A 12,315-nucleotide genomic window follows, 5' to 3' on the forward strand; every position below is an offset into this window, starting at 1 on the left:
CCCTGAAAGACTTGGGAGGCAGTTGACCAAGAGAGGAGGAGGAGGAGCTCTGGTGAGGTAAGCAGCTCATCTGCATACTTTCCTTCCCACCAGGCTCAGCGGCGCTCACTGCGAGGGAGAAGGGACTCGGGATTTCTGACCCTGAAAGACTTGGGAGGCAGCTGACCAAGAGAGGAGGAGGAGCTCTGGTGAGGCTGACGGCTTGTGAATTACACACACACTCTACAATCCGTTCAACTAATTCCTGGCACTGACAACAGGAACAACAAGACTGCCACTGACAACAGGAATAGTAAACAACAAACAGAAAATGGAGGGGGATCAATCAGTTGTTGTCACCTGCAAGGTGTGCACTATGTTCATCTTCTTGACGGAAACCATCCGCGATTACACTTGCAGCAAGTGCAGATTGGTGGCGCTCCTAGAAGAAAAGGTCAGGGGGCTGCAGCAACGCATCGACACCCTGTAACTTGTCAGAGAAGATGAGGACTTCCTCGATAGAACACAAGAGGAATTAAGGGAATGACACAAAGTACAGGAAGAAAGCAACAAGGAAGAAGAGGACTGCAACAGCAACAAATCCCCATGGAGGACTGTCACTGTAAGGGCAAGGAAAAACAGGAGGGATTCAGAACTGCTGCAACTAACAAATCGCTTTCAGCATCTCTCGGCAGACAGCACCTCTGAAGAGCCTCAACAAACTCACCTGCATCAAGAGCCACTGGCTGCAAAGGAAGACTCCACACCCCAGAAGAAGGAAGCTGATGCAACCACCGCTCGTGGCAAAAAGAGGAGGGTGCTGGTGGTTGGAGACTCGTTGCTCAGGGGGGTAGAGGCACCAGTATGCCAGCTGGACAAAATGAATCAGGAAGTCTGTTGTCTCCCTGGGGCACGCATCCGGGACGTCACTGACAACCTGCCGAGGCTCATTGGGAGCCAAGATAGGTACCCCTTTCTCCTCATCCATGTGGGCACGAACGACACGGCCAGAAACACCTTGGAACAGATCACCTCAGACTATGAGGTTCTGGGTAGGAAGTTCAAGGATTTTGGGGTGCAGGTGGTCTTCTCGTCAATTCTTCCCGTGAAGGATAGAGGACTACAAAGGGAAAGGAAGATACTGCAGGTCAACGACTGGTTACGCAGATGGTGTGAACAGGAGAGGTTTGGATTCTGGGACCACGGTCTAAGCTTCTTGGAGGGGGGACTGTTGGCAAGAGATGGACTGGGAAGAATCTCTTTGGCAGAAGTATGGCAAAACTCATCAAGAGGGCTTTAAACTAAAGCCTCTGGGGGATGGAGATGATAGCTTAAATACTGATCCAAAGACAGCGGGTTGTAAACGCAGTGATTTGAAGGGTACAGGAGACACTGGGAGAGAGAAAGGGATGCACGGCAAAGCTCACGGTATATTAACAGAGGAATCCAATCAGGACAAAAGAGACTTCTGGTGTCTATATACCAACGCGCGGAGCTTGGGAAACAAGCAAGAGGAGCTTGAAGTCTTAGTGCATCAAGGCAAATGACAGAGACTTGGTGGGATGACTCCCATGATTGGAATATAGCCATTCAATGATATAAACTCTACAGAAAGAATAGAAGCAACAGAAAAGGAGGGGGAGTAGCGTTATACGTCAAAGACAAATACACCTCTATGGAAATCCAAGAGAGCGAACAAAGGGGTCCGGTAGAGACCATATGGGTAAAAATAAATGGAGAAACAAATAAAACCAACATGGTAGTAGGTGTCTACTACAGACCCCCTGGCCAAGAAGAGGTGGTAGATGAGGCCTTTCTCAAACAAATCTCTGAAATCTCAAGGTGGCAAGAAGTAGTAGTGATGGGGGACTTCAACTACCCGGATATCTGCTGGGAGACAAACTCTGCGAAGCACAAAACCTCCAACAAATTCCTGATGGGCCTTGCTGATAATTTCCTCTTTCAAAAAGTAGAAGAAGGAACAAGGGGATCGGCAATCCTGGACCTGATCTTAACTAACAGGGACGAATTGGTCATGGGAAGTAAAGCGGTCGGTACCTTGGGGGAAAGTGACCACGTAATGCTGGAATTCGGGATTCTGGGGAAAGCCAAAGAAGAATATAGTCAAATATGGACCTTGGATTTCAGGAAAGCCGATTTTAGCAAGCTCAGGGAAATGATGGGTAGGATCCTGTGGCTAGATAGACTAAAGAAAAAAGGAGCCCATGAAGCGTGGGAGTTCATGAAGAAGGTATTACAAAAAGCGCAATCGCAAACAATTCCAAAGAGGAAGAAAAACGGAAGACATCGGAAAAAGCCAATGTGGCTACACGGAAGACTGGTGGAGGAGGTATATATGTAAAAAAAGAGCATGTATAAAGAATGGAAGGAAGGACGCATCACCAAGGAAGAGTACCGACGAGCGTCTCGGCCTTGCAGGAATAGCGTAAGGAAAGCTAAAACCCAGAATGAGCTGAGGCTGGCGAGGGAAGCGAGGAACAACAAAAAGGGATTTTTCAGATATGTCTGAAGCAAGAGAAAGACCAAGGAAACGGTGGGACTGCTGCTCAATGAGGATGGCAAAATGTTGACAGATAACAAGGAAAAGGCAGAACTGCTCAACACCACAGTGCAACCTTGCATCGGTAGCAATCTCAGGAAGGGGTCGGGATTTCAGTTCGAGATTGATAAGGAGATAGTCAGGAAATACCTAGTTAACCTAAATGAGTTCAAATCTCCAGGGCCTGATGAACTGCATCCCAGAGTATTGAAGGAACTTGCAGATGTATTCTCGGAACCTCTTGCCATCATCTTTGAGAAATCCTGGAGAACGGGAGAGGTGCCAGAGGATTGGAGACTGGCAAACGTCGTCCCGCTCTTTAAAAAGGGTAAAAAGAAGATCCGAGGAATTACAGGCTGGTCAGTCTGACTTCAATACTGGGAAAAATATTAGAACAGATAATAAAAGAGTCCATTGGCAACTATGTAGATGACAATGCTGTGATTAGTAGGAGCCAGCATGGATTTGTCAAGAAAAAATCCTGTCAAACTAATCTCATCTCTTTTTTTGATCGGGTCACTAGCTTAGTAGATGGTGGAAATGCTGTAGATGTCATCTATCTAGATTTCAGCAAAGCGTTTGACAAAGTCCCCCACGACCTTTTGATTAGCAAACTGGTCAAATGCGGACTAGATGGAAATAATGTCAGGTGGATTCACAACTGGTTGGAAAACCGTACTCAAAGAGTGGTCATCGGTGGCTCTGCTTCGGACTGGAAGGAGGTTTCGAGTGGAGTGCCACAGGGTTCTGTCCTGGGGCCGATACTCTTCAACATTTTTATCAATGACTTAGATGACAGGGTGGAGGGAAGCCTTATGAAGTTTGCGGATGATATGAAACTTAGAGGGATAGCTAACACAATGGAAGACAGGAATAAAATCCAAAGGGACCTGGATAGACTAGAAAATTGGGCTGAAATTAATAAAATGACATTCAATAAAGACAAATGCAAGATTCTGCATTTAGGCCACAAAAACAAAATGCACGGGTACAGGACGGGAAATACCCGGCTTAGCAGTAGTGCGTGTGAGAAGGACCTTGGAATTGTAGTGGATCGCAAGTTGAACATGACCCAGCAGTGTGATGCTGCGGCAAAAAAGGCAAATGTGGTTTTGGGCTGCATAAACAGAGCTATAGTTTCCAGGTCGAGGGAAGTAATAGTCCCACTATATTCTGCATTGGTCAGGCCTCATCTGGAATACTGCGTTCAGTTCTGGACGCCTCATTTTAAGAAAGATATAGACAAGTTGGAACGGGTTCAGAAGAGGGCGACGAGGATGATAGCCGGTATGGAGAACAAGTCTTATGAGGAAAGGTTGAAGGAACTTGGCATGTTCAGTCTGGTGAAGAGAAGGCTGAGGGGTGACATGATTGCACTCTTTAAGTACCTGAAGGGCTGTCACATAGAGGAGGGTACAGATTTGTTCTCTGCTGCCCCAGAGGGTAGGACTAGGTCTAATAGTTTTAAGTTACAGGAGCATAGATTCAGATTGGACATTAGAAGGAACTTCTTGACAGTAAGGGCAGTTCGGCAATGGAACGGACTGCCTAGGGAGGTGGTGGGATCCCCTTCCCTGGATGTCTTCAAGCAGAGGCTGGACAGCTATCTGCGGGAGATGCTCTAGCTGTGGATTTCCTGCTGTGAGCAGGGGGTTGGACTCGATGGCCTACAAGGCCCCTTCCAACTCTATGATTCTATGATTCTATGACGGACATATATGAACCGTCCAAATCAATTCCGCTGCAAAAAGAAGCATTTAAAATGTGGATCCGTGGCCCCATGTAAACAGGGCCTACATCCCTGAGCCTATGCTTTTGGACAGACCTGACTTGTCCCAAAATGTTCCCCACTGCCACGTCCACACATTGAGACCCATCTGCTTCAACTCTCAAGCTGCACGTGGAAGAGGTAGCAGTTCAGAGAAAGCTGCCTTGGATGTCCTGGCTTTCAGCCTCCTACCTATCAACCTAAAACGGGCTCCCACCACCACACAACTGCATTTCCACTTGCTATTGATGCTGACATGTGCTACAACCTGCTGACTTCTATGGTATCCTTTTGGTTGCTGTAGGAAGGGCAGTTGCTCAGCCACAGAGCACATATGTGGCATGCAGAAGGTCCCTGGTTCAGTTCCCAGCATCTCCAGGAAGGGCTGGGAAACCCACCATCTAAAACTCTGGAGAGGCACTGCCAGTGTCTGCAGTCAATACTGTGTTAGATGGACCAGTGGTATGACTTAGTGTGAGTAGATCAGACAACATTCCCCAACCTGTTGCCCTCCAGTTGTTGGACTACAAATTCCATCAACCCCAGCCAGTATGGCCAATGATCAGGATTTATGGGGGTGGTAGTCCAAAAACATCTGGAGGCACCAGGTTGAGGAAGGCAGAACTAGATGTGTTAGGAAATATTTTATTTCTAGGCCCCAAGAATTGTTCAGAGATGCTAAATTGTAGCCAGAGCTAGTACCGCAATGAATCATGGAACTAAGAGAGGGTGGGGAACAGACGACTCTAAGTTTCGATTCTTCTCTCTCATGAGAGATCACACCCAGAGGCGCCTCTCAGGCTGTAACATCTTGGAAAGGAGATAAAATGTATCCCTTCTGGATTGTTGCTATTTCTCTTGTCTTGCTTCATTTTACACATCCTGTGCAGTGTAGCAAACTCAGCACAAAGGAAGAAGTGTTCCCAAAATACTTTGCTAAGAATTGTATCCATAGATTTACGTCATATTGCTGAGTGGATAACTTTCACAGGCATACTAGCCCTATCTTTATCTTTTACTGGTGTCAATCTAATTCTCTTCCTTGCCTTCCTCAGTTCTTATCTCAAATTAAGTTTTCTTAGATTGACAAGTGTATAAACTCTTTATCAATTCATCGCTTTTTAAGAATTATGAGAAATGTAACAAGGATAAGAAGATGCGCTTGCTTTATCTATGAAATACCGACCCTGCCAGTTATAGACCAATCAGCTTACTTTCTGTGATTGGAAAGCTATATGCTAATTATCTAAAGAACAAATTGGCCAACTGGATGGAGGAAGAAAATGTCCTGGGTGCGGAACAGGCAGGCTTTAGGAGTGGTAGATTGGTTATGGACCATTGCCTCCTTCTTAATCACCTTGCGGAAAAATATAGCAATCACGTAGGGAGTGGTTTATACGTCGCTTTTATTGACCTGAAGGCGGCGTTCAATTCTATTCCACGTGACTTGCTGTGGGCAAAACTGGCTAAAACAATGTTGGATAAGAGATTACTGTTTTTGATATATAAGTTACATCAGAACACTTCCCTCCGCGTTCGCTGTGGCCAAAATGGTGATCTCTCCAACTCAATCACCACATCAAAAGGGGTCAGACAAGGCTGTGTGTTGGCCCCGTTCCTTTTTAATCTTTTCCTTAATGATTTGGCCTCCAATTGTCTCTCTGCTGACCTTCACTCGCCTAAAATTAAAGGAAGTAGATGTCCCATCCTGCTTTATGCTGATGATGCAGCCTTGCTCTCCTTTTCCAAAGTTGGCCTAAAACGTTTGATTAGAATTTTTATGAAATATTGTTCAGAGAATGCACTAACAATCAATTTCTCAAAAACTAAAATTCTAGTCTTTGCAAAATCATCATTAACTCCCAAATGGAAAATCAATGGCCATGTTATTGAGCAAGTTAGAGCATATAAATATTTAGGTATTTTATTCCATTCCTCTCTTTCCTGGGTGCCTCACATCCGTGCGGCTGTTGCGATGGCCCGAACTGCGATGAAGAGCATTGTCCGCTATTATTATAATAATGGGGGGCAATACATCCCGGCAGCATTACAGGTGTTCAGAGCTAAAATATTACCCCAACTTTTGTATGGTGTCCAGATTTGGATACATGCTTTCAACCCCAAAGTGGAGTCAGTGCTATCTATTTTCTTACGCCGAATTTTCGGAGTCCAAAATTGTGTTCCTAACGCTGCCTTAAGAATGGAAGCGGGATCATACTCAGTCGAATGCTTAGCATGGTTATTTGCTTTTAATTTTTGGACCAAAATCACTTATGCATGCTCGCCAGGTCATCTTTCATTTCTTGGGGAAGAAGGGCACCTATCCACTTGGATGAAATGCTTTTTGGACAAACTACCCTATTTAGGCCTTTCAATAGAATTCCTTTCTTCTATAGAGTTTAGTAAGGCCAGACAGATCATTAAGGATAGGCTTAAGGATATTGACAGACAATCTACAATACAGGCGGCAGCTAAAGTATGTTCCCCCTCCCAGCATAATCTCGGTTTCCACTTTCCAAAGCACGCCCCATACCTAGATGTCCTAACGAATCCTAAATTTCGACTAGCCTTTACTAAGGCTCGTTTCAACTGCCTAGAGTCTGTGCTCTTGGAGGGCAGATTCAAGGGCATGCCCTTAGCCCAACGTTTCTGTATATGCAGAAAAGGACACCTAGAAACACTTCACCATGTCCTGTTTGCCTGTCCACTTTATATTGAGGAAAGGGACTTATATATTGCACCCCTTATACAAAAACAATCCAACAGATCTTCAGAACAGTGGATAACATGGCTTCTATCTGGCAAAAACAGCCCTCATTTGATTCCAGTTGCTAAGTTTTTTTATACAGCACAACGCAAATGTATGTTATCTAACCCCATAATGTAATGTCTATTACTTTTTTAACTTGAATGTAACTGTTTGCAATTTTATTTTCTTGATGGGTCACTGACCGTAATAAACGTATTGTATTGTATTGTATGAAATACTGTATTCCCTTCTTGTTATGATTTTAGTAACATTATGCCTTGTTTTGCTTATGAAATCTATATAATGATGCTTCAAGTAATAAACCGTGCTCTCTCTTCCCTGTCAGACTGCTGTCTGTACAGTTTAGAGACCCCTCTTGATCAAGCAGTATTGTGTGTCTACTTTCTATTTATGTTTGGTATCTGGCTGAACCACTGAGACAGGTAAATTACATTGCCAAACTTGCACTCCCATCCAGGGCGGAGGGATGTGTTAGCTCGCCCCTTCAGGAGAAAGGGGGACGCTTAGATTTGGACCCAACAGATGGACCCTGCTGGATGGTTTGATCCTGCACAGCTCTTATATGATTAGCACCCCTACATGGGAGTCAGGGAAAACATTAATATAGATTACTATGCTGTGAGTTTTATCTCTTTGGAAATCAAATGGGGAAAACATTTTTTTTCTTTGGATGTTAAATTTGAATTATTTCTGCTTGGATCTCTTTTGGGATTGTTGATAAATGGAATGGAACTGTTATTGATTATTATGGGTTATTTTTGTTGGGTTTAAGCAAGCTTGCATGCCTCCCCCTTTGATAGGGAGATGTCCCCTCTAGCTAGAACTGGAGGACATCTCTATGCTTGTTTACCATGATGTAACTTCCTAAAGGGTGGGGTTATTTACCTTCTCTTCCTCTTTCCTTTGTTAAGGGATATTGATCCTTTTTGCATATTCTCCATTAAGCTTGAGGGAGTGAAAAGCACACACATGCTTCTCTTCCAAGATGATCCCTACTATGGACTCTTCTATTTTTCTATCCAAGCTAGAGCCTATGTTTCCTGAACATATGAAAGGTCATGAGTAAACATTCTTTATACTTTTTACCTAAGAAGACTGCCTCCATTTTTTATTTAACTAGTGTGCATTAGGTGGGACTCTCAATTCCGCTGTTGCCTGTATACTTGGCTAAGAAATACGACTACAAACTGTTCTTATTTCATTTAAACCAAACACTTTTCAGTGCTGGTTCTACTATGAGCAGACCCATTGAAATAAATGGAGATGACGAACAAAGTCCTTTAATTTCTATGGGTCTACTCAGAGTCAAATATAGTTGGATACAACTGTATTATTGGAGACTAGCGGCTCTGTGGGGCAGTGAATCCACTCCAGGCTTCAGTCTAAACTTTCAAGGAGCTGTTTGAAGTGCTGAAAATACCCACTGTCTGTTACACAGTTGACTGAGGACTGCCTGGCTCCATTTGAACATAATTCATATAGAGATCACTTTCAAGTGGATACCTATTTCAATACATGGAGAGCTTATATTAACTTATATGTTTAATTCACAATGCATGCACTGATAGTTGTGTCCGTAATATAAACTGATGATGGTTTATTTTTGTTATTAGTAGTATTCATATATTTTTCTCTATTTTGTTTTTTTTTGTATTTTTAATATTTTTATTTATTTTATTATTTCATTTCATTGCTTTTCCTTTTCCTTTTTTCTTTTCTTTCATTGTTAAATTTGCAGATATGATAATAATAATAATGCATGTGCTCCACAGTGAGTAACAACCTTTGGTGGAATCTTATATGAACACAGGAAGCTGCCCTAAACTAACATTGGGCCATCTGCACTGACTGGCAGCAGCTCTCTGGAGTTTCAGACAAGAGGCTTTTCCTAGCCATACCTGTAGATGAGGTTGAACCTGGAACCTTCTGCATGCAAAGCAAGGGCTCCATCACTGAACCATGGCCTCAGTAGCTTCCTTGCATTTATTCCTTTCATTTTGCCATTACTGACTGTTCCTCCTTGGAAGAGCAGGATTAATGAAGTCGTTCACTTTGGATCAATTACAAAGTGCTCACCTGAGAAGTTGTAAAATGATAGTAAATCTTGTAATTTAATATTAAATTACAAGCTTATGTATTTGCTTACATCAGAGAATTCGCTAAGACCCTCAGTCAAGTGTATAAGGAGGATTTATAACATGGCAAAAGTAAAGAGAGCCAAATCCTTGTTCAGAGAATATAGGGATAGAGTTATCTGCCTTACATTGAGTCATACCATTAGTCTATCTCACTCAATATTGTCTGCACTGTCTGGCAGTGACTCTACAGGGTTTCAGGCAGGGGACCTTCCCAACCCCACCTGGAAATGCCAGGGATTGAACTTTGGACCTTCTGCATTCAAAGCAGATGTTCTAGGATTTAGCTATGGCCCCCAACCTGCTGCTAAGGTAGGAAGACTTTGCAAGGGTTTCGGACCCACACATTTATGCTGAGATTTCTTAGGAAGTCCGTATTCCCATCACAGAGCTACAGTTCCCAAAGCTCCATGGGAATAGTGAATGCACCAGGAGAACAGGAGATCTGACCTCCTCTCTCAGATATCTGAGAGGCACATGTTACCAAATTCTTCCAAGCTACACAGGAAGTGGATTCGACTGTGAAAGAACAATCCAAATTGTGTTTGCATTTTGACCAATTTGTAGGGCAGTACAATATGTCAGAGAGGAGGTCAGGTCTCCTGCTCCCCTGGTGCATTCACTATAGCTGCCCAATTTCTCTGCTTTTTAAAGTTTGATAGAAATATCTGTTGGCTATAGGTACATTCGTAAACCGCAAGGTATTTTTGCCTATTAGTGAATTTCCCAGCTTTTTAGTCCAGGAGGTAAGAAATGGTATCCTGTGCAAGTTTGCTGAGAATGGATTGATCATTTGCATGCTTACTGAGCTCAGTGGGATTTACTCCCCTGCAATCGTGCTTAGGATAGGTGAAACTGACCACAGGGGATGGAGAGTGGAAGAGGGGGGTGGAAGCAGGCAGGAGGGGGGGAGGGTAGGTTTGATCATTTGCATGTTTATTGAGTTCAGTGGGATTTACTCCCATGCAATCATGCTTAGGATAGGTAAAACAGACTATGGGGAGGGAAGCCTGGAGTGAGCAGAGGAGGAGGAAGAAGGAAGAGGGGAGGGGAGGAGGAAGGGAGAGGAGAGGGGGAGGAGGAGGAAGGCAGGTCTGATCATTTGCATGCTTATTGAGTTCAATGGGATTTACTCCTGTGCAATCATGGCTAGGATAGGTAAAACTGACCATGGGGGAGGAGGAGGAGGAGTGGAGAGTAGAGGGAAGAAAAAAGGGGGAGAGGGGAGGAGAAGGAGTGGGAGGGGAAGGAGAGGATTGGAATAGGAGGGGGAAAGGGAGGGTGAAGGAAAGGGGAGGGAAGGGGCAAAAGGGAAGTTATGGGAGGGAGGAGGAGGGGAGGGAAGGTTTGATCATGTGCATACTTATTGGCAGGGGCGTCACTAGGGCGGTGCAGCAGGTGCAGGCTGCACCGGGTGACACCATGAGATGGGGTGACAACCAGAGCCGCCCCCTGCCCTAGGCACCGCCGTTGGGAAGTGGCAGTCGCAGCCAAGGAGGAGAGAGAGAGATCAGGAGCAAGCACGGTGACTGCCCTCTTTCCTCAGTGCCCACCCTGCCGCCTCACAGGCTGGCTCCTTCGCACTCCCTCGCAGCTCGCTCCCTCACGCTCTTTCTCTCCCAGCTCCCTCCATCTCACTAGTGCGCTCCCTCCGGGGTTTCACTAGGGCTGTGTGGCAGGTGCGGGCTGCACCGGGTAACACAACCCTAGTGACGCCATTGCTTATTGGGTTCAATGGGATTTACTTCCATGCAATCATGCTTGAATATGAAACGGACTACATCTAAGTAAATTCCAACTTATGGCGACCCTATGAATAGGGCTTTCATTGCAAGCAGTATGCAGAGGTGATTTACCATTGCCTTCTTCTGAGCTTCATGGCTAGGTGGGGATCTGAACACTGCTCTCCCAGGTCATAGTCCTAGGATAGGTAAAACTGACCATGGGGAGGATGGCGGAGGGGAGGGGGATGAGGGGGAGGGCAGAGGGGAGGGGGAGGAGAAGGAGGGGATTGGAAGGGGAGGAGAAGGGTGAGGGAAGGGGCAAGAGGGAGGGGATAGGAGGGAGGAGGAGGGGAGAGCACATTTGATCATTTGCATGCTTATTGAGTTCAGTGGCATTTACTCCTGTGCAATCATGCTCAGGATAGGTGAAACTGACCTGGGGGAGGGGCAGGGGGAAGGAGGGGAGGGAGGGGAGGGGAGGGGAGGGGGAGGGGAGGAGATTGGGTGGGTGGGCACTGGGCAGAGGGGAAGCCCTTTCCTTTCCAAAAGGAAAACATTGTGAACAGTATCATTGCTTTTCAGCATTTCCCCCACCTTTTTATTCTACAGCAGGCACATGTAGCCTCCCACCCAAATTTAAACCAAAGCTGTCCCTGGCCACATCCATACCAGACTGTTATTTCACTTTAGGCAGTCATGACTTCTCCCAAAGAATCCTGGGCAGTGTAGTTAGTGAAGGGTGCTGAGAGTTGCTAGGAGATGTCCTGTTCCTCTCACAGAGCTTCAATCAGAGTGGCTGACTGTTAAACCACTCTGGCCACTAGAGCTCTGTCAGCGGAATAGGAGTCTCCTCTCAGCACCCCTCACAAACTACACTTCCCAGGATTCTCTGGGGAAAGCCATGACTGTCTCACATGAAATCAAATTCTGGTGTGGGTGTGGCCCCTTGATTAGGCAAGCCCAGTAGCTGTGAGTCTGACTTTTAGAACACTGACAGTTGGTTCTTGCTGAGCATGCCCAACATCGGGTTCAATGCTAAATTTCTTAAATTAATTAAAAATTAGCCAGGCACTTTTAAACTGCCGAAGATGAAGGTGAGAGTATGGGGCAAGGTCAGTAATATGATTACAGGTACTCTGTGAACATGGTTGATTTTTAATGAATTTCAACAGATTATGAGAAATCTGACAGAAAAAAGTCCAAAAGGTGTCTGGTTTCCTCTCTCTCTCTTTTTACACTTTGAACTCTTGATTGTCTCTGACTGCTTTGTGTATCACCGTGAAAATTTAAATGCTTGTTAAGCAAGCATTTCTGAGTTCAGAACTATAGTTTTGTAAGGTTTTGTTTTGAAATAAGCTTATGGGAAGGATCAGAATGGC

This window comes from Rhineura floridana, chromosome 12, assembly GCF_030035675.1.
Source record: "Rhineura floridana isolate rRhiFlo1 chromosome 12, rRhiFlo1.hap2, whole genome shotgun sequence".
Lineage (NCBI taxonomy): Eukaryota > Metazoa > Chordata > Lepidosauria > Squamata > Rhineuridae > Rhineura > Rhineura floridana.